Below are 22,842 nucleotides of genomic sequence, written 5' to 3'. Positions count from 1 at the left end.
CAATCTTAAAAGAGTAACAAAAATCCTTGTGGGCTGTATGACCACAGCATTTCCTGCACTCACATCAAAGGAGGAAGAGGATTACTCCTAAACTCAGAGCAGGGGGAAAATTGATACTCAAGCTTTTCCAGAGTGATTAAAGTACAGTTCGTTAACCTTTTGAGACAACTAACTTATCGTGATACACAAAGCTACTGGGTAGAATAATTTTTCAAACTAAATGCTTCCTAGAGGGCCTTGACTCAATTTTAAAGTTTTGATTGAATCTCAAAACTAGTAAAGGGAGGGGCAGGGGTGGGTGAGGTGGCTCCTAGACAATGAAGTGTCAAGAGAAGCAAGCAATTCCCTCCTGGCCAAGAGCAGAACACCTTCAGGTTCAGAGGGAACAAGCAGCAGGACATTTTTACCTGTGGAATGAGGTCTTCTGATTAAAACATTTCACTGTCCTTACAATAAAAATGCAAAAAAGCCACAAGTAGGGAAAAGGTCACCCCACATCATAACACCTATTTTCAGGCACCTGGGTGGCTCAGTCAGTTAAGCGTCTGCCTTCAGCTCAGGTCATGATCTCCGGGTCCTGGGATCAAGTCCCACGTTGGGCTCCCTGCTCAGCGAGGAGTCTGCTTCTCCTCTACCCTTCCCCCCTGCTCATGATCTCTCTAAAAGTAAATAAAATCTTAAAAAAAAAACAAAACCATTTTCATGTGTAGAAGCACACAGGGTTACCCACAATCAATATTCTCCTCACATCCTGTGTCCTAGTGTTGATGGGATGTGTATACAGACCTGTCACCTTTAACAGCAAAGTGATGGCCACTGCTACCCATCACAAAGAAAGGCCAAAGCTCGGGCACCTGGGTGGCTTAGTCGTTAAGCGTCTGCCTTCGGCTCAGGTCGTGATCCCAGGGTCCTGGGATCGAGCCCCACATCGGGCTCCCTGCTCTGGAGGGAAGCCTGCTTCTCCCTCTCCTACTCCCCCTGCTTGTGTTCCCTCTCTCGCTATGTCTCTCTCTGTCAAATAAATAAATAAAATCTTAAAAAAAAAAAAAAAAAAAAAGAAAGGCCAAAGCTCACAAACCACACCCAGCTATTTTATGTTGAAGTATTTCCAGTTTTCCAATGTGGACATTACAGGGTTGAGAGGGATCAAGAAACATTTGATGGTTTATTATTACATGCCCAGCTCAGTGGTCCCTTCTGTAAAAGGTGTATATGACAAAGCCCCTGGTCAAAATGCCAGCAAGAACACTGGGAGAACCTAACTGGAAAAGGCTCACAGAGAGAGTACTACCCACCGCAACAAATTCCATGAGCAGGGGTTGGCATCAATGCCTTTTGGTCTCCCAAAGCCCTCATTTTGACATCTGACCTCCCAGAGCACACAAAGGTATGTCCGTGTCTGCACAGGTACTCAGTGTCAGTTACTAAACAAGCTCCACTCAAGGCCTGAAGCTCCTGGTTAGGAGAGTATCTTGGAACCAGGCTTGTGACTGCACTAGGGACCTAGGAAGCAGCCATTTCTAGAATGCTTCAGATATCACACCAATTAGCTCTGGTACTGACTTGAGCACCTGCCTGAATCAGGCAAGCTTTGCATACAGCTGAACATTCTCCAAGCTAGCCAGTGCCCTGCCAGAGGATTTGCTGAGCAGCCAAACCCAGCCTGGCCACGATGCCTGTAGTGGTTGGCAGGCGATGTATAAGAAACAACTTTCCCAGTGAAGTGCCAACTTTCCCTGAGTGTCCACATGCTTAGGGAATGCAGTTGGACTCAGACCAATGAGCAATTACTGAATGCTTATACTGAGGCTCAGGCCCAGCGTGCTAGGATTCTGTACCCCACACCCCCCGCCCCATGAGAACTTTGCACAGGTAGGGACTAAGATCTGTTTCACAGACAAGGATGCTGATGCTAGAAATGTCATTCATTCATCTGAGGTCACAAAGCCTGCACAACTTCTCACCCTATACCCAAAAATAATTTCCTGATGAATTAAGGGCATACATTTGAAAGGCAAAACCTTACAACTTTTAGAAAACAATACAGAGTATTTTTCAGGTAGTGTTCTTCCCACTAACTGTAAAACAAAGATTCATATATTCACCCACGTTAATATTAACATCTCCTGTTTGTCAAAAGACTATGGGGGGGTGGCACTAAACTAGGGAAAAATATTTGCAAAAAATCTATTATCCACAGAGATCTGATACTCAGTCTATAAACAACTTCTGCAAATCAATTAAAAAAGATAAAACAAGCTAGGGGCACCTGCTGGCTCAATCGGTTAAGCATGGGACTCTTGATTTCGGCTCAGGTCAGGATTTCACGGTCGTGAGATCAAGCCCCAAGTCGGGCTCCACACTGGGCATGGAGCCCGGAGCCTGCTTAGGATTCCGTCTTCCTCCCTCTGCCCCTCCCCTACCTGCCCAGCTAGTGCATGCACATACTTGCTCAAAAAAAAAAAAAAAAAAAGAGAGAGAGATAAACAAGCTAAAAGAAAATGAGCAAAAATCAGAAACAGGCATTTCAACAACAACACTGAATACACACAAGAAAATGCTCAGTCTTAAAATTAACAAGTCAGGAAACAACAAATGTTGGCGAGGATGTGGAGAAAGGGGAACCCTCTTACACTGCTGGTGGAAATGCAAACTGGTCCAGCCACTCTGGAAAACAGTATGGAGGTTCCTCAAAAAGTTAAAAATAGAGCTACCCCAGAATCCAGCAATTACATTACTAGGTATTTACGCAAAGGATACAAACATAGTGATCCCAAAGGCCACCTGCCCCCCAATGTTTATAGCAGAAATGACCACAACAGCCAAACTATGGAAAGAGCCCAGTTGTCATTGGGCAGATAAATAAAGATGTGGTGTGTGTACACACACACACACACACAAAATGGAATACTACTTAACCATCAAAAAGAATGAAATCTCTCCATTTACAACTATGTGGATCACTGCATCTAGAGGGTATTATGCTAAGCAAAATAAGTCAATCAGAGAAAGAATTACCATATGATTTCACTCATGTGGAATATAAGAAACAAAACAGGATCATAGGGGAAGGGAGGGAAAAATAAAATAACATGAAATCAGAGAGGGAGACAAACCTTAAGAGACTCTTAACTCTAGGAAACGAACTCAGGGTTGCTGGAGGGGAGGTGGGGGGGGATGGGGTAACTAGGTGATGGGCATTAAGGAGGGCAGGTGATGTGATGAGCACTGGGTGTGATATGCAACTGATAAATCACTGAACTCTAACACTGAAACTAGTAATACACTATGTTAATTAACCAAATTTAAATTAAGTTAAATTAAAAAAAAAGAAGAAGAAGATGCTCAGCCAGAAATTAATCTTCATTTCCCTGATAACTGAAGTCACAATGACATTTTGTATCCATCAAGACTAGTAAAATATAAGCAGTCCATTAATGCCAATGTTTGTGAAAATGTGGTCCAACATTTTAGGATGTGGGCAGGTAAACTGATGGGACTGTTTCCGAAAATCATTTGGTATGAAGGCATCCCTGATGATCCAGTAATTCCACTCCTGGCACTTACTGAAACACTTGTATACAGGCTCATAGCAACAATGCTTTCTAATGACACCAATTCCACCCTCCCTTCCCCCTTCAGTAAAAATAAATCTAAAGGGGGTGCCTGCCTGGCTCAGTTGGTAGAGCATGCAACTCTTGATCATGGGGTTGTGAGTTTAAACCCCATGTTGGGGGTGAAATTGCTTAAAAACAAAATCTTAAAATCAATATGAGAACCAATCGTGATACATTCACACTCTGGTGAAAATGAATGAGGTATAGCTACAACATGCATGAACTTAAATGAGGAGGTGGCAGAAGTCTGCAAATAATGTGTTGGCATGGGTAATAAAGCTGAAAAACAGTAAGACTAAACAATGTACTCTTTAAAGGTATATGCAACTGAGACCAGAGTAAAAAAGGATGGTGACTTCAAAATTCAGGATGGGCAAGGAAATGAGGTAGGAAAAGAAGTATACACAAAGCAGAGGTGACTGAACTGGTCATGCCAGGTCTCCTCAAGCTGGAAGACAGACATTAGAATCACTCAGATTTAAAGTGCAAATCACTGCACCTTTAATCATGTATGACTGAATCCACAGTATCTTCTGTGATATCAGAGCATGTTCCCTCTGCTATGCCTGACAGCAGCAGCTTGTTACTAACACTAGAGCTACTTGATCCCAGACAGATCTTCAGAAACTTGAGGGAGGTGGGGTTTTTGTTACCCCATTTTACTGATAGGGAAACAGAGGCTCAGAGGTTAAGCCGACTGTCCCAGATCACCACCCATTTCTCCAAATGCCAGTGAGTGTCCATTTTCAGTTTTAATACCACTAGTCACAGTTCATCTGTTTACCTCCTTACGTGGTTCATTCCATTTTCAGCATGCTCTATTGGCCAACGTAAAACGCAGCAGAGGTAAAGAGAACCTCTGCTAAGCATGAAACAAACCGCTGAGTGACTAGACCTGCCAAGACCAGGACAAGAGAATGCCAATTGCTGTTTAAACAGTAAAAAGAGTGACTGCAAAGTTATGGCTGGTTTCAAAACCTGGGAGGCACAGTCTGCTTAAGATCCTTAATGAATCAAGCCCTCATCCTCTGCCCTGGACCAGAAGCTGTTTCACCAACAAGCATAGAGAGTAAGATGGGTTCTGAGATAAATCTTTAGCCTCAGGTACACATGCACACCTGTGAGTAAAAAACTGGAAGGGAGAATGTGGACTGGAACCCTCACCTGAAGACATCAACACTGTATTACCTAAAAGATGAATTAAGACATCACTAGAAAAAAAGTTCACAGAAATAAGTCCCATGATACAACTTAAAATTCAACCTCTTGAAAATACCATGCATTCAGATCTGCATACAGTGTCTTGTAACTGGCATGTCATATGACAAGACTCATCTGGGCAGAAGTATCCTACAATTGCTGCTTATCCCGAAGATCAAAAGGGAGAAAGTAAGAAGTAAAAGCTGAAACTACTTCAATTCTGCTAGGCTGAAAAGGAATTTGTTACAATCAGAAAGATAACAACAAGTGCTGACAGGGATGGAGGGGAAACTGGAACCTTCATGCATTGCTGACAGGAATGTAAAAATAGGGCAGCAACTTTGGAAAGCAGTCCGCAGTTCCTGGAAAGATTAAGCATAGTTACCATATAAGGAGGAAGTTTCACCCCAAGCTATATACTCAAAGGAAAGGAAAACACATCTACACAAAAACTTGCATGTGAAACTTCAGAGTAGTGTTTTTCGTAAGAACCAAAAAGCAGAAACTGACATGTCCATGAACTGATGAATGGATGGTCCCGTTTATAAGAATGTGACCAGATTTTCTGAAAAAGTAAAAATCAAAATCTGGGGCGCCTGGGTGGATCAGTCGTTAAGCATCTTGCCTTCGGCTGAGGTCATGATCCCAGGGTCCCAGGAGCGAGCCCTGCGCCAGGCTCCTTGCTCAGCGGGAAGCCTGCTTCTCCCTCTCCCACTCCCCCTGCTTGTGTTCCCTCTCTCGATGTCTCTCTGTCAAATGAATGAATAAAAATCTTAAAAAAAAGGGCGCCTGGGTGGCTCAGTTGGTTAAGCGACTGCCTTCGGCTCAGGTCGTGATCCTGGAGTCCCAGGATCGAGTCCCGCATCGGGCTCCCTGCTCAGCGGGGGGTCTGCTTCTCCCTCTGACCCTCCTCCCTCTCATGCTGTCTCTCATTCTGTCTCAAATAAATAAATAAAATCTTTAAAAAAAAAAATCTAAGCTGCTTCCTTTTGGGGGAGCAAGCTGCCTAGTTTATTTATCCTAAGGCTCTATGTTCGCCTTCCAAGGACAGGTAGCATTTGGTGGTGATTGCACTGGACGGGAGGGAGGATGAAGCAATCCAAGTTGTCCAGGCATAAGTCACAGGACACAGAATGCAGGGAAAGGCAGAGCCTGCCAAGACTGATGCTGGAAGCACCTCTCACCTCTGCTACATCTATCTGATCATGAGTTGGGTAAGGGCCATCCCACTTAAAGGATTTCAAACGTTAAGCTGCTCTGGTCGTATTTGGAGGCAATGCACAGAGAAATGTTAAGTTACAGTGATTCTGTGAGCCATTTCAGGATTACACTAGCTGAAATGAAAACATAAGTCAAGCTACTTGCCATGGAAAATGTCCTTAGTGGGTTAGGTCAGGAAGCCAAGGCTGTGGGGTAACTGACAGGATAAGATCCTAGGAATGGGTGGAGTCCACTGCATTTGCAACCAGTCACATATTTTCTTTTTAGGCTGCCTTGAAAAACACCTGGCTGGACAGGGGACCCCCTGCTGAACCATCTCCCTCCTTGTACCCTTGTGTCCACTTTTCACAGCTGACTAATAAAAATCCCAGATCAGTTTCAGCATGCAAACAGGACATGGGAATTTTGTAGCAGACTTCTGCATCCAAGTTCTAAACTGAAACTTGTGTTCAGGGATGCCTGGGTGGCTTAGTCTGTTAAGCGCCTGCCTTCAGCTCAGGTCATGATCCCAAGGTCCTGGGATGGAGTCCTGAGTTGGGCTCCCTGCCCAGCAGGGAGCCTGCTTCTCCCTCTCCCTCTGCCCTGCCGCTCCCTCTCTCTGACAAACAAATCTTAAAAAAAAAAATCTGACAAATAAATAAATCTTAAAAAAAAAAAGAAACCTATGTTCAAAAGTAGGCAAGTAGCTATTTGCAAACCCATGTTCATTTCACTGCAGCACTATTCATAAAAGCCAAGAAGGGGAAGCAATCCCAATGTCCATCAACATACGACTGGATTAAGAAAATGTGGTAAGTATGTACAACAGAGGGCGCCTGGGTGGCTCAGTTGGTTACGCAACTGCCTTCAGCTCGGCTCTTGATTCTGGAGTCCCAGGATTGAGTCCCACATCGGGCTCCCCGCTCAGCGGGGAGTCTGCTTCTCCCTCTGACCCTCCCCCCTCTCATGTTCTCTCTCCCTCAAATAAAATCTTTTAAAAAAAAAAGTATGTACGGTTAAGATATATATATATTTTTTAAAGAGTTTATTTATTTGACAGAGAGAGACACAGCGAGAGAGGGAACACAAGCAGGGGGAGTGGGAGAGGGAGAAGCAGGCTTCCCGCCGAGCAGGGAGCCCAATGCGGGGCTCGATCCCAGGACCCTGGCATCATGACCTGAGCCGAAGACAGACGCTTAAAGACTGAGCCACCCAGGCACCCCAACAATAGGATATTTTCTGCCTTAAAAAAGGAAATCCTCTCATATGTGACAACGTGGAAGACATTTGCTAAGTGAAATAGGCTTGTGACAAAAGACAAATACTGCATGATTCCATTTATGTGGGGTATCTAAAATAGTCAAACTTTTGGAAACAAAGTAGTTGTGGTTGCCAAGGGGCTGGAGGGAAGGGGAAAGAGAGTTGTTAAATGGAGTTTCAGTTTTGCAAGATGAAAAAGTTCTAGAGATCTATTGCACAACAATGTGCACATACTTAAAAACATTAGGATGATAAACTTCTATGTTGGGGGGGGGGGGAGGCAGATGGCTTCACCAGATTCCTCAACTTAGAAATGGAGATAAGACTGTCCCTCACAGGGCTGGTGTAAGTGTCAAATGGGATGCAACAGAAAGTAAGTGCTCAATAAACTCTATTAATCATACTATTAGTGGGCGCCTGGGTGGCTCAGATGGTTAAGTGTCTGCCTTCGGCTCAGGTCATGATCTCAGGGTCCTGGGATCGAGTCCCGCATCGGGCTCCCTGCTCCTTGGGAGCCTGCTTCTCCCTCTGCCTCTCTCTCTCTCTCTGTCTCTCATGAATAAATAAATAAAATCTTTAAAAAAAAAAAAAAAAAAAAAATCATACTATTAGTAAGTTATGATTTGGTATTAACTTTGCACATTTCATAATATAATCACAGAGTAAACCCAATGGGCCTTGAGGTCTGGTCTGCAGCGCACTAACACAAGCTCTGAGGGCAGGCTTCATCCACCTGGTTCAGCTGACTCAATTCAGGCAGACCCACCACTGGCACTTTCTGTAACCACAGCTCAGGCTTCAGTCCCTGCTTCAGGCTTTGTTCACATTCTCCACACCCAAAGATAATGGGCCAAATGCACTAGCCCTCCCCCAAAGCTCTGCTCACAAAATGGGGAAGGAGGGAGATATATGGAATGAATGAAATGAAAGCTGTTAGATAAAGCAAATTCCAAGGAGGCGCAGGGAATTTTCTAGGCCATAAAAACAGAAGGGCAGAGATTGGAGAATACCATACTTACCTAGGTAACTGGAGTTCACTCCACAATGGATAGTTTTCAAAGGAAAAGCCCTTTCCCTGAGCTGATGAAGGTTAATTCTCCACCTGAGTTCTTAGGCTATGCAGGCTTGGCTTCCTCTAGCCTGGAACCTTGCTGGGACTCCATTTCCAACCTCCTGTGGGGATGGGAGCAAGGTACTTGCCCTTCTCCACAAATCAGGATTCAGCTCCTAACTGTCCTCGCACTCTACATGTAGGCCCAGGCCCCTCCCTCTTCTCTCTCCACACAGTCCCAGAAGACCTCGCCCACCCTCCCGGCAATGCCCAAAAGTCCCCACTTCTGGCCTAGGTCTGCCCCTGCATTCCAGAACTGCACTCCACCTGCCTACAAGGCAGTTTCAACCACAAGCACCAGAGGACTAAAATAAGCCTATCTTCTCTAAAACCTGTCAAATCAGGCACACTTTTCACATGGTGATAGTGGCTACAGTGCTGGATGGATAACTCAGCAACTCAAGATTTTCCAGTATTGCAGGAAGTTCCACAGGACAGCACTGCTTTAAAAACTGCGTAGGTCACAGGGCACCTGGCTGGCTCAGTCGGAAGAGCATGTGACTTTTGATCTTAGGGTCGTGAGTTCAAGCCCCACCGGGTAGGTCACTGTAAAATAAGATCCAAACTGGACCGTGAAAGATGGGAGGGGGGTGTCTAGAAAAAGCAAAGAATCAAAGACATGGGACAGCAGTTTGTCACAGAAGCTAGGGCCCAGAGTACCACAGGATGGGAGTTTGGGCTTTAGCCTATATGCAGTGGGGTTTTAGAGCAGCAGAATTTTGCTGCAATAAATCTAGTACATTTTGATCATATTCCAACTAGCTTACTAGTCTAGTTTTTAGCTTTGCATGAAGCCTGTTTAACCACTTGTACCATTTTCTCTTGACTGGATTTTTCTCACAGCTACTCAGAGCCAAACTCTTACTCAATGAGATCATTTGTCATCTTACAAAGTCAAAGAAAGGTTTTAAAAGTAAAATGATCTGTTTCTTCAGAGCACTCTTATTAAATAAATTACCACCTTTCTAGCACTGAGCCACTGCCCACCACTGGACATATTAGGACCCCTTAAACACTTGCCTTACTCTGCCCCAGTCATTAATTCTACATGCACTTTAATTGTACATGGCATATAGACATGGAAAATACCTTTATTCACCACTGAATCTTCACTGCACACACAGAATATAGATAGCACAGTGCCTGATTACCTAGTAAGTCCTACACACACCCTGGCAGAATTTGGCCTGTTTGCTTAAGGCAGGAAATTCCCTTTAAACAAGAGTCCCTAAGTGGGAAATAAGCACCCATGAGCTGGAACTCAATTGCACCCTATAATAAGCGGCACTTTGAGACACAGAGACTCACCATAATCCTAAGAGATCATCTAGTTCACGCCCCTGCTTTAACAAGCCTGGGGCACACGGGCTAAAGATGAAGTTTACTCCAGCTTACTGACTGCCCAAACTCCATCTTCTGTATTCAGACTTTCACTGGAATAGCAAGGAAAAAATGGAGGTGAAACCAAATCAAGGCAGATGAAGTTTAATTCTACTCATGTAAATTTCTTCATGAGACTCCTCAGGAGAGTAGCACTGCATTTAATGACCCAGATGAAAAGGGGATCTGCCCAGCCAGAGTAATGACCCTCCTCTGACCATTCCCCACCCCAGTTGAGTGCCTCCAAGGGACAGGTGCTTGCTCGCAGAACAGTCCAGATCTCCACCCAGGCCTCAGCTGTCCTCAGATGGACCAGCCAAAATGCCAGCTCCTTTCCTGTGCTCACAGCTGCGAGGTCTCTCTTCCTCCAGAGTGGCCAGCCTATACCTCTCAGAAAGCACTCCTGCAGTCTACCTTGTGCACATTATGTACCATCTTAACCATCTACATGTGGCAGATTCCCTCCTTCCATAGCTTGTAGAACAGAAGTCAAGAGCATGTGGGAGGTGCCTGGCTGGCTCATTCAGTGGAACATGCAACTCTTGATCTCGGGGTTGTAAATTCAAGCTCCACGTTGGGTGTAGAGATTACTTAAAAATAAAATCTTGGAAAAAAAGAGAGAGCACGTGGACTCTGGAGCCAGGTGCTGCCTTGCGTCCCTGCTCAAGTGACTGAGCTCTCTGGGTGTCAGCTTCCTTTTCCAAAATGGAGATGATACTAGTACCCAGTTAGTAAGGGTCTTTTATTAAGACTTAAGGAAAACATAGGAGCCTTTCTTAGAAATCTAGCACCTGGGTCACAGTAACCACTCAAATACTCACTAAAATAGAGTGCTCATAAACATATGCTCAAGTTTCCCGTCTGGGGAAACAGTGAGAAAGAAGAGACCCACACTGCAGCTCCATACATTAAGGATGACAGCCAGGTGACTCATGTTCGACTTCACTATTTCAAAATAGGCAAGCAGTAACAGAGAAAAAAACCCATACATTCAGAAAAGATAGTTCTACCCTTTACAGGAAACCTTTTCACAAACAGTCATGGATCAAAAATAAGCACTGCCTCAAGGTGAACAAAGGGAATATGGGGGTCTGGAAGGCAAGCGGAAAGAGCCACAGGCCAGGGAGGGCATTCAGCCCTCACAAGCACAAGGGAAGGATGCTCACACAGGGTTCCCAAAGCAAACAGGCCTGGAGATGTCCTGAGAGAGGACCCTGAAGACAGGCCAACTAAACTACAGGCTGCATGTGCTGCAACTCAAAAGGGCTCCAACACTGGTAACTCAAAACTGCATTCCTGGGATTACAAAGATGCGTGTTATGATTCTGAAATAGATGAACAAAAGGTGGTATTATTTCAGACAGCTAATCTGTCAGCTCAATTGTTTCCTAGTGTCAAAAGGAAAACAAATGAAGACACATACACATGACTTTCTTACTCAGCAGCTTTTTATAACTGAAAGCACTTGAGCACCAAGTACTTTTCAACAAAGATTATAAATGAAAACAACCTACACATGGATGGCACCACCTTTTACAAAACTCTTCCATGTGCCCTATCTTGCTTCTCTTAATTACAGAACAGAAAAGGGCAACTGCTCAAGTAACAAAAATCATGCCTGTACAGTAAGACTGTAATTCAACTGAGCAGAGCAATGGGATTAATTAAAGCCAACACCAACAGTAAATGAGTGAAATATCCATCAGCACATAACAAGTTTAATCTTCGAACTTCAGAGATTAATGAGGAGAAAGGGAGTTTTTAATATAAACTATTCTTAGAAGTAACAGGATCTTTTCCATCCTCCAACTCTGCCCCAATTACAGAAGTATGAATTATTCAAGTTTATGGTATTGTGTTTCCTATTCTTTCCACCACACAGGCATGTGGGGAGAGACAGACAGGAGAGTGGCATCATGCTCCACACATGGAGTAGCATGTTCATATTCTTAAGCATTAACATTATGCTGAAGAATGATACTTTGCCGGGCGCCTGGGTGGCTCAGATGGTTGAGCGTCTGCCTTCGGCTCAGGTCATGATCCCAGAGTCCTGGAATCGAGTCCCGCATCAGGCTCTCTGCTCCTTGGGAGCCTGCTTCTCCCTCTGCCTCTCTTTCTCTCTCTGTCTCTCATGAATAAATAAATAAAAATCTTAAAAAAAAAAAAAGAATGATACTTTGCCATCCCACAAGTTCTATCTCCCTCAGCGTGTAGTTCCTAGTGTACGCATGAAGAGCAGGCACTAAATCACAATAGGGACCTACAGCCATAATCCTAAATCTACCCACATCCACCACCACCAAATGACAGGCTAGCTAATGGCCCACTGGGTTACCTTCTGCAGCAAAAGCTCCAGGCCAACACCAAATCCTGGAGACAGTTTTACGAACAGTGGCAACTTCAGTGAACAAAAACCTCTCTTCCTCTGCAGCCACTGATAGGCCCATTCTGACACTCCTCATGCCCAGGAAAGAAAACAAGCCGGAAAAGAGGGGGTGTCTTGGGCAGGTTTGTACCACTGCTGACGCTCACAGTAACAGCTCTATAAACCCCTCTGGAGGATTTTACAAGGACAAACCAAAATGGGTGCTCCACACTGTTTCCATGTCATAAGTTTGTAAATGTCTGTCTGCAAAAGCAGGCTACCTGCAAAAAGGAAAGTCTTCAAAACCACCAAGAGCTTCTCGAAGTAAAATTCAGGAAATTCATTTTAGTACATGCTCCTTGGATGGGCTCTGGTTCATGAGAACCATCCTCCGCAACTGTTCGACATTCACGCATATGCATTTTTTTTCTGGAGAAAGGACCCACAGCATTCGTCACATTCTTTTTTTTTTTTTAAGATTTTATTTTTATTTATTTATTTGACAGAGACAGACAGAGCGAGAGCAGGAACACAAGAAGGGGGTTGGGAGAGGGAGAAGCAGGCTTCCCTTGGAGCAGGGAGCCCGATGTGGGACTCGATCCCAGGACTCTGGGATCACGACCTGAGCCGAAGGCAGATGCTTAACGACTGAGCCACCCAGGCGCCCCATTCGTCACATTCTCAAGATGACCTCTGACATCCCATCAAGAACTGATACTCTAGTGAGAAGCAGGGCTGGTCTCATCCTTGGCCACTGGATCCTCAATTACTCCAAGCTCTTTAAAGGACTGAATAAATCCAACAGCAAGAACTGTAGGAAAATGATTACTCTAGCAGTGCTTAACACTTGTTTTTGATTATGGAAATAAATCTGAGTAGGCTTTCTGTAATACCAGAGGAATGTCAAGCAGCAGACTTTACAAGAACTTAAGTACAGAAACAGCTTAGCAAATGGCAAAATTACAACTGTAGTTTTCACAAGCATGGACAAAAGATGAACCCAGTCTACTGAAATGTTCTCCATTACAATTTCATTCATACAGGCGTTCACTGGTCTCCTTTCCAAGTCTTGCCCTGTGCTTCCTCGATGTTAGAAGCCCATCTCCCGTGCTTCCTGAGGGCTGTTTTTCTGGCCAAACTGGACCCTATCATCACTGGTGACCTGAGTCCTCTCCCTCCACCAAAAGAGACCCTGAGACTTGGCTTGACCCCTCTTACAGCTCCCCACAGTGGCTCCCTCTGTACCCAGCACCTGGTAAAATAAACCATTTAATCCTCTACCAAAGGACTGGGAATACATAATTCTTAACCATCTTCGCTTTACCCTTTTCTTGATTTACTCACTCTAAGCTGATTTTAATTCTGGTTTATGACTTAGCATGGAAAATTAGCTTCCCTTTCAGTCACCCAAAATTTCTTGCTTCCACTCAAGGGGCACACTACTTCTAGTGAAAAGACAGACTGCTCAACCAAAGTAAATTCACCTAGCATGCCTCATAATGAATGAACAAGATGCTGCTGGAGCTATTATTTGGGTTGAGCAAGTGGAAAGCAGAGATGGGCTACAGGTCCTATGTTTGAGGCAAGGTGGTTTGGCATTCCCATTCTGTACAAGGTTAGTGATGGGCAATGATCCAAGTCAGAGTCTTCTGCCATCAGACAGCATTACCTGGGAAGACTCAATCTTGACCTTGACATCAGTATATCAGAGATAGGTAACAAGCTCTGAGGTCCCTGTTTGAGACCCACTCGACTTCTTGTCACATCAGCCAACAGAGTTCCCTTTTAACAGTTTTACATTAGTTTTTTCTATCAGGAAGACCTAACCAATAAAACTATTTCCAGAGAGAGAGATCTTAATTAGAAAGTTGGAAGGACAGTTTCTGAGAATAAAAGACAGGTAGTTTGCCTCACACACCTGAAGAGAGAAAAGGCCCCAAATGGAATCACTTGTGCTAAGCCCCACAGTCACCAAACTGAGACTTAATACCAAATTATGGTTTCAACTTCTCCCAGGAGTGGAATTTTAAACCAGTCAGTCTGGAATTACCTGGTCAGCACTAGTGAGGTAATCTGCCCAACAGACCCCAGCCCCTAAAGGAAGGTGACCTTGCCTAAAACAATCTGCTCTTCACTGTAACTTCCTCATCCTGCCCCCTTTTGTCTGTAAAAACCTTTCATTTTATACAGCTCTTTGGCGCTCCTTTCTATTTACTAGGTGAGATGCTGCCCAATTCATGAATCATTGAATAAAGTCAACTAAGATCTTTAAAATTTACTCGGTTGATTTTTTTTAACACACACACACACACAACACTCTTTATATACTTGTTTTGCCCGTTGCAGACTGACAACCTTCACCAATACAGGCTTCCTCAATTCCCCCGCCCATTCCAGCCCCTACAGAGAGGGCTCAGCAAGCAGTGGGTACAAGGAAGAAAAAGAGCAATGCAATTCACCTGCTACTAGAAAACATATACAGGAGTCACCCTCGGACAAGTGCGGAAGAAATAGCTTGCAATAAGGCTAAGAGAAACTACCATCAAGGTACCTACAGTTACGAGTGGGTAGCTAAAACAATGTTATTTCACACTGTTCTGACAGGGCCCACGGTAAGATACACGTTTTATCATATACACAGCAATACATAAAGTCCAAGTAAAGATTTTATGAAATACTCTTCAATGTGCGACACTCTTTGACATTACCCTTTCCCCTTAAACATGATTGCAACCCTTAAGTTCATGTCATTACCCTCAGTTAAAAAAAAAAAAAAAGATAAAACAATAACGACTTTCTTTTAAAAATCTAGATTCTGGTCCAAGTTCTCTGGAGCCCAAACCTATTACCCCATTTTACGTGAGAAACAGACTTGAGAGGGTATGTGACTGGTCCAACGCAAGTACAGTGTGCCCCTGTACCCAGTTCTCATGCATACACATGCACACACGTGTGTACGTACGTATTTATGTACGCAGTGCTGGCAGGTTCCACACTCCATGCAGTTCTGTTTCAACCCTCACATTAGCAGTTCTGTCTCTCTTTTTTTTTTTAAGATTTTATTTATTTATTTGAGAGAGAGAATGAGAGAGAGAGAGCATGAGAGGGGGGAGGGTCAGAGGGAGAAGCAGACCCCCCGCTGAGCAGGGAGCCCGATGCGGGACTCGATCCCCGGACTCCAGGATCATGACCTGAGCCGAAGGCAGTCGCTTAACCAACTGAGCCACCCAGGCGCCCAGCAGTTCTCCTGTTTCAACCCTCACATTAACAATCTGCTCCCACCAAATACAGGTTTCCTCAAAAACAATGGAAAATGTTTCAAGTGTAAAATCCCCAAACTGATCTCACGCTCTTCCTTTTTCTTTATTCTTAAAACACAAAACAATCTCAAAGGTCAATTTGCCCACAGATGTGTATGTGTTATTGCCTGGGTAGGACAAGTGAGGACATTAGCCACCTGCAAGGACATAGGAATTACTAATTCCTGTTTCTGGAAATTGCATAAGACCAAGCCCAACACCTCTCCCTTGGCACTGCTTCCACAGTGTGCCAGTGCCTCCTGACTTGACAGCAACAAGGAACAAATACGGACCTTCAGCCTTAAATGGAACCAAGACAAGGAAGGTGACCACATGCAAAGTAGAGTCTGGACAGCTTTTCTCAAAGCCCTTCAGGCAGAGCAAAGCAAGCACTCCCTTCAGACCCTACTAATCCAAATACAATACAGATGTGAGCCCGCCCTCCCCTGCACCTTCTGGCCACCTGCCAATGCTCAGGTATACATATTCCACTTCACAAATAAGGAAACTGAGGTCTACAGAGATTATGTAAATCACCTGAGGTCAAGACCAGAAGGGGGCAGGGCGTGAACCCTGAGAGTGGACTCCACAGTTCTCCCTTTCCAGCGACACAGCTTCAATCAAGCCTGCTCTCCACAGCCCAAAGACCTAGAACTTCCTATATTGGGTAGAACAGGCCAATACCTGTCAAGGGAAAGATCACAGAAGAGCCTATACTTAGGACGAACTAAAAAAAAGTCTTTATAAGTATGTCACAGATCAAAAAGAAGAAATGGCATATTTTTTTTAAGATTTTGTCAGAGAGAGAGGAGAGACAGACAGAGAGTAAGCACAAGCAGTGGGAGTGGCAGGCAGAGGGAGAAGCAGACACCCCACGGAGCAAGGAGCCGGATGCGGAACTCAATCCCAGGACCCTGGGATGATGATCTGAGCCGAAGGCAGCTGCTTAACCGAGACTGAGCCACCCACACATCCCAAAATGGCATATTCATTCGAACACTTTTTTTTCTTTTTAAAGATTTTATTTATTTATTTGACAGGGGGAGAGAAAGAGAGAGAGACAGCATGAGAGGGAACACAAGCAGGGGGAGTGGGAGGGGAAGAAGCAGGCTTCCAGCTGAGCAGGGAGCCCGATGCGGGGCTCGATCCCAGAACCCTGGGATCATGACCTGAGCTGAAGGCAGTCGCTTAACCAACTGAGCCACCCAGGCGCCCCCATTCGAACACTTAATTTGCAGTTAAATGCTCAGATCTGGCTGATCTCCGAAAGTTATTCTCCAATTGGGTTTAACACAAAAAACACCCCACATGGCAATGGATCCTGATGGTCCCTGGTAACAGTGACTGACATCAACTGGTTCATCTGGTCAACAAGGCCCAAAGTCCATTAGTAGGACCTCAGCCTCCCAACGAGGAACTTCACTTTCCTGGCCCATCCAGATGCCTGTCTCTCAAATCAGAGGCTGATTTGTGACACAAACCTTCCTGGAGATCAGAATCGTTCTGTCATGCCCAGATGTCAACACAATTCATATTAGGGCCAAAGAAGGTAGGGAAAGATGCTGTGCTTGTGCTCTGGAAAAACTTTAGTCCACCAGCGACTTCTGGCACCATGGCCATTGCCTTTATTCATATTACCAAGTTTTAATGAAATAGGAAACTTAAATTTTAGGCCCGAAAATACACCAGGCTACATTTCCCTGCTGGATCATTTCCCCAAATTCTGCAGCCAACATCCCAGAGTGGATGCCCCCAAACCACTGAATTTCCCCTAATCCCATCAGCATCTCCTTTAATCTCAATATCAGATAAAAACAAATCCTCACTTAAAAAAAAAAATCCCTAATCCCCACTTTGAATCACCTCCTCCACTGGTCTCCATGCACCGTTTACTTGGGAGGAAGACAAGACATAGAGGGGATGTCTTCTTAGAAGGCACCTGGCAGACCTTGGTGTCACCTGGTGACATGATTTCTAGGAGTACCAGCTAGTGCACCTTCTTAGCCTTCAGGAGCTCTACTCTCATACCTGGCTACCTCTTCCCACTTCATTTTTTCACCCTGGGCAATGACAGCAAGTAAGTAGCTAACCTTGAGAGGGCACCACCTCATTTTACCCTCAGATGAAAAAAATGTGGAATTTGCAGGAGGTTGAGAGACAAGCTGAAGGCCACACGGGTGGCAGCAGGGCCAGGAGTCAAACTGTGGTCTGTGTCACGCTGGTGGTATGAGTCTTTGGAGCAGGCTAGCAAATATGAGACAGGATCAGATGCCAAGATGCTGCACAAGCCCTTCCCAGTAGCCTTCCCCAGAGCATTCAGTTAACACTGGGTTCCTATCACAGGATCAGGAATTCTGAGACTTGATTTCAGGAAACAAAGTCCAACTCTGGCAGGAGAGAGTAGAAAGGTCAAAGAGCAAGATGTCGAGACACATATGCTTCTCAGAAGCCTTCAGAACACACTCAAGAGGACATTTTGTTTTTACCCAATTGCTTTTTATGGGGAAAAAAAATGTTACAAGACACTGTCAAGCTGTAATTGTGGAGAAATGGACATTCATGGAATTTTTCTGGAAAACTAAATTTTTTTTTTTTTAAGATTTTATTTATTTATTTGAGAGAGATAGCAAGAGCAGGAACACAAGCAGGGGGAGTGGGAGAGAGAAGAGCAGGCTTCCCGGAGAGCAGGGAGCCCGATGCGGGGCTTGATCCCAGGACCCTGCATCATGACCTGAGCCAAAGGCAAACGCTTAACAACTGAGCCACCCAGGCGCCCCTGGAAAACTAATTTGTATCAAGGTTTAAAAAATGCACACCCCTTGATCTAGTGATTCCCTCCTTAGACATGAAAAAAGAAAACTTGAAAACCATGTCCAAAAACAGCAAAATTATGGTACATTCATATGGTAGAATATTAGACAACTATTTAAATAGAGCATCTTGGAAGTGATCACATATTTTTTGAAAATTTAAGAGTATAATTAATTCTTTTACTCATAAATAGAAAAAATTGCAATACAAATGAGATTAAGAGGTAGTTTTTGACAACATTATGTTAACATTGTTATTTTTCAAATCATTTCAAATGACCACAAACTACTTTTGTTTAGGAAAGGAGAAAAAAAAAACTTACAATCTCATTTTCAAATGATGGTGGACCAGTCAGTGCTATTCCCCCGCTTCAGGGTTGTCAAGAATGTGACAGATGGCTGTTTGTCCTAACTTTGACACTGGACTTTATCTATTTCTTTAGAATGGAACATATCCCATGATTTAAGGTGGGATGTGTGGATTCAGTTTAATGAGTTGTAGCCTGTTTAGACTGAAAAAGAAAATTAAGGGTTTTAACAACTACCCTTTACAACAGAAGTGTGGAGTGCATCTTCCAGATGGGTTTCTGTGCCTTACCAGCATTTCAAACTGTTCTCTAGGAATGTACAATTTTTAAAAACTAAGTTGGGATCAAACCACGCAGACTGTACTACATGCAACATGCTGACATCCTTGTACTTCCATTTCCTCATTTTTTTAAATGGGTACACCCACAGCTCAGCAAGCTTTTCTTTTAACCCCTTGTGAAAGCACTAGAAAATCAAGGCAGTTAAAAAGTCACTGCACATCATCAAATAGTTATCATGACCCAGCAATTCCACTCCTAAATATCTACCCACAAAAAAATGTCTGCACAAAAACTTGTACATGAATGTTCACAGCGGCCAAAGTGGGAACAGCCCAAATATCCACCAACTAATGAATGGATAAATAAAATGTGGCATGGGTTCACATAATGGAATATCATTCAGTTATAAAAAGAATGAAGTACTGATTCATACTATAGTACAAACCTTGAAAACATTATACTGAAAGAGATCTGACACGAATGGCTACATATTTTATGATTCCTGAAATATCCAGAAGAGACAAATTTATAGAGATAGAGAACAGATTAGTGGTTGCCAGGCGTTGAGGGACTGGGCAGGGATGGAGAGCTGCTGCTAATGTATAGGGATTTCTTTCTGGAGGGATGTAAATGTCTTTTTTTTTTTTTTAAAGATTTTATTTATTTATTTGAGAGAGAGAGAATGAGAGAGAGCAAGCTCATGAGAGGGGGGAGGGTCCGAGGGAGAAGCAGACTCCCTGCCCAGCAGGGAGCCCAACGCGGGACTCATCCAGGGACTCCAGGATCATGACCTGAGCCGAAGGCAGTCGCTTAACCAACTGAGCCACCCAGGCGCCCGGGATGTAAATGTCTTAACATTCGTTATGGTGATGGCTGCACAACTCTGAATATACTAAAACTACTGAATTGTACATTTTAAATTGGGGAACTGTACTGTGTGTGAATTGTATCTCGGTAAAGCTGTTATTTCTTTAAAGAAGGGTATTCGGTGGGATTTTATTACAGTAACAGTGTAACGATCAAGTTATACACAATTTATATTCAGTAAACGTTTAGAAATAAATATGTTAATAAAGAACAAACCCATCAAAGAAAACTCACGTGCAAATATCTTTTTGTCTTCCTTTGCACATAGTAAGAGCTCAGGAACTAATCGCTGAAATTGATTGGGCAATCACGTCCACATGAAACCCGAATATTAAAAAGAAAGTGCTTAATGTTAAAAAAAAAAAAATCAAGTTTTTATTGACAACATGAGATTCACATTAAAGAAATGCTACCCATACATGTTTATTACCCACTTCATCTCCCTCTTAAAATACTTTTCCCAGGCCAGTGTTGAACCACAGCCCAAACCCACTCACCACATTTCAAACTAAGTGGGAAATGTACAGTAGACAGTGCACAGAAGCAACTGCATGTCACATTGCCTGGACTATAAATAAGTATACTGCAATTTCTGGACCTTACCACCCTACTTAAAAGTCACATTACTTCTAAATCACTACTAACCAATTATATCCCCTCCTAAAGTTAATTTAAGAGGAATTATTTGCATTTGGTATGCCAAATTCTTGCTCCGTTATCTTTCCAGTTTGTTCACTCAAAGAATATTTTAGGTGCTCTTCTAGGTGCTGAAGATACAACAGAGAATTAAAATAGGCAAAACCAAGCAAACATAACCCTGCCTGCATGGAACTTACATTCCAGTAAAACAAAACAAAAAAATGTAAAATTTTATTTTTTCACAAACTCATGTCTTATGAATTAAAAATGAACTGTCAGCATTTGCAAAGAATCCCCCACACTTCTCACCTTGCAGACATGCAGTCCTGGCTAAACACAAAAGTCACAAAGATTTATGAAATATTGGTAGCAGTTTCCAATGACAAGCTTTTCTTTCCTTTTTATACATTTGCCGGGAGCATAAAAACAAACATGATCTATTTTACAAGTTTATTCAAAATCAGAAATCTAAATACTTTACAATTGTGACAGATGACAGTGGTTGTCAAAAGATTTAACAGCCCAGAGTCTTCAAATCATTGAAGTGCCAAATAGTTTTTGCTTTAAATTACGTACAAGGATTCCAATCTCCTTCTAAATATGTAAATCTCAAGTCATTCAATAACCTGAATTGTGTAACAGAAAAATATCGCATCCTCCCAACCTCCAAAAACAAAAGTGCAATTTAGTACAAAGATCACAACAACTGGTTCAAAAGGGTAACTTTTGGAAACAAAGTCTAAATTCCTTTAAACAATTCAATAATTTAGTGGAAATTTTACAAAGTGGCCAGTAATTCTCTTGCAATTCTTAGGTAATTTTTTTCTCATCACCATCCAAGCTAGGGAAGCTAGTCATACGGGCGAACAGTCAACCTATCCCGAAAATGTAGCCACTTTCAAGTTCCGACTTTCATCTGTAGGCAGAACTCCTTATCTTCAGCAAATTGGCTGGGGCTGAATTCTAGCTAGATGTACACAGGTGGGCTCATCTCCTTCCAGTTATGACCAACTAAAGTGATCTTATTAAGAGATTTACTCCACAGCTTAAGCCCTTAGATACTATGTTTTTCCTACTATGAAAGGGGTATGGTGCATAACAGGGAAGCAATGCTTGCTTGCTTGCTTGCTTGCTTACGAATCATACTTTTCCTTCTAGATTTAGTCAATGGAAACCATCTGAGAGGTTTATCTTCCCCAGGATGAAGTTCTGGGGGAAGGCAGGCTTGGTTATCTATAACACCTTGAAGAAAAGATAATCCCCATCCAAATTAAACCAAAAGGAATGTTTTATTATTGGCAAAATCATAAAACAGATTTTACCATCCAAAACCTACTTGGAATTGAAAACACATTCATAAATCCTGTTGAATATAGCTTTCTCTACCACTTCCAGACTACAAATTCTAAGGACTAACAACTTAAGAAACTTGACAGCCCCATTCATAAAAATCTCCCAACCATTATTACAGCAGCAAAGAACCACTGCCTTAGAGCTACACTGAGACTTAGTTTTTGTAAATACGGACAGATAGAGCCTTCTCAAAGGAAATCAAAGACACTTCAATTCTCACGAAAGACTCCCAAGAGGTCACTTCTTGCAACCAACACACACATAAAAATGAACCCAAAGACCAAGACCATAAACCTCACCAGGCTGCAGAAAACATCAAATGAGTAAACAAATAAAAGTAACATTTCAAAAAACAATGCGTGGTCTTGAGTAAATGGGAGGTCAGCCACTCAGCAAAAGCACATGACTCACCCACGGGCCTGAATGTAAGTCTTTTCACTGTCCACTACACCAAAGTGGGATTTCCCATTTTCATCCAAGGCCAGGCCTTGGGGGCAGCTCAGTCGGGTAAAGTTGTGCTGCTTCCGCAGGGGCGGGGCGGGGGTGTCATTTTATTTCGCTGAATCACAACTCCCCCACATCCCCACCCCAAACCACCACCCCGCACCACACAGCGAACAGACCAGGCCGTGGCAAGGACGCCAGCGAACACCGACCGAGCAAAACAAAGCGCCAAGCGCAGGGCTGCCAGGCTGGGAGTGGGTGGGTAGAGGGGGTCAGGTTCGCCCCACACAGCACCTCTCCCACCCGCCGGGGTGTCTCCGGGCAGGTGTGCAGCGGCAGCCTCCTCCCTCCACCTGGGGACCAGACCCATTCTCCGCAGAGCTCCCGGGACCGCCGGGAAGGCGAGAAAATGGGGGCGGGGGCGCGCTGCCCCAGCCCGGGCAGGAGGACCCAGTCGCCGAGGTAGAGCGCGCTGAGCCCGGTCCACGTGAGCGCCGGGGCCGCGGCCGCCCCGGGGGCCGCGGCCGGGAACAGCGGCGCCCGCGGCCACCACGCCAGGCCCGGACTTACCGGGGCCGGGCGCGCCGCGGGCCCCGCGACGGCCGCTTCCTCCTCCTCCTCCTCCTCACTTGACAAAATGGCGGCGGCAGGAAGTGCCGGGCGCCTCGGCCCGCCCCCCGCCCGCCCCCGGCCACCCGCCCCGCCGC

The 22,842-nt window shown here is 44.1% G+C and overlaps 1 protein-coding gene across 1 annotated transcript in view; it reads right to left on the bottom strand.

Moving 5' to 3' along the window:
* BRD4 (bromodomain containing 4) overlaps positions 1-22,744 on the bottom strand; it is a 92,149-nt gene extending 69,405 nt beyond the window's left edge. The window contains exon 1 of the mRNA XM_034997779.1: positions 22,706-22,744. The gene's annotated coding sequence lies outside the window, so the exon portion shown is untranslated. The remainder of the gene's footprint in view (positions 1-22,705) is intronic.
* Positions 22,745-22,842: the final 98 nt, after the last annotated feature.

Source organism: Mirounga leonina, unplaced genomic scaffold (genome assembly GCF_011800145.1).
Source record: "Mirounga leonina isolate KUSES-001 unplaced genomic scaffold, KU_Mleo_1.0 Mir_94, whole genome shotgun sequence".
Classification (NCBI taxonomy): Eukaryota; Metazoa; Chordata; class Mammalia; order Carnivora; family Phocidae; genus Mirounga; species Mirounga leonina.
The sequence above is the reverse complement of the archived record's forward strand: the minus strand, read 5'-3'. Positions and strand labels throughout refer to the sequence as shown.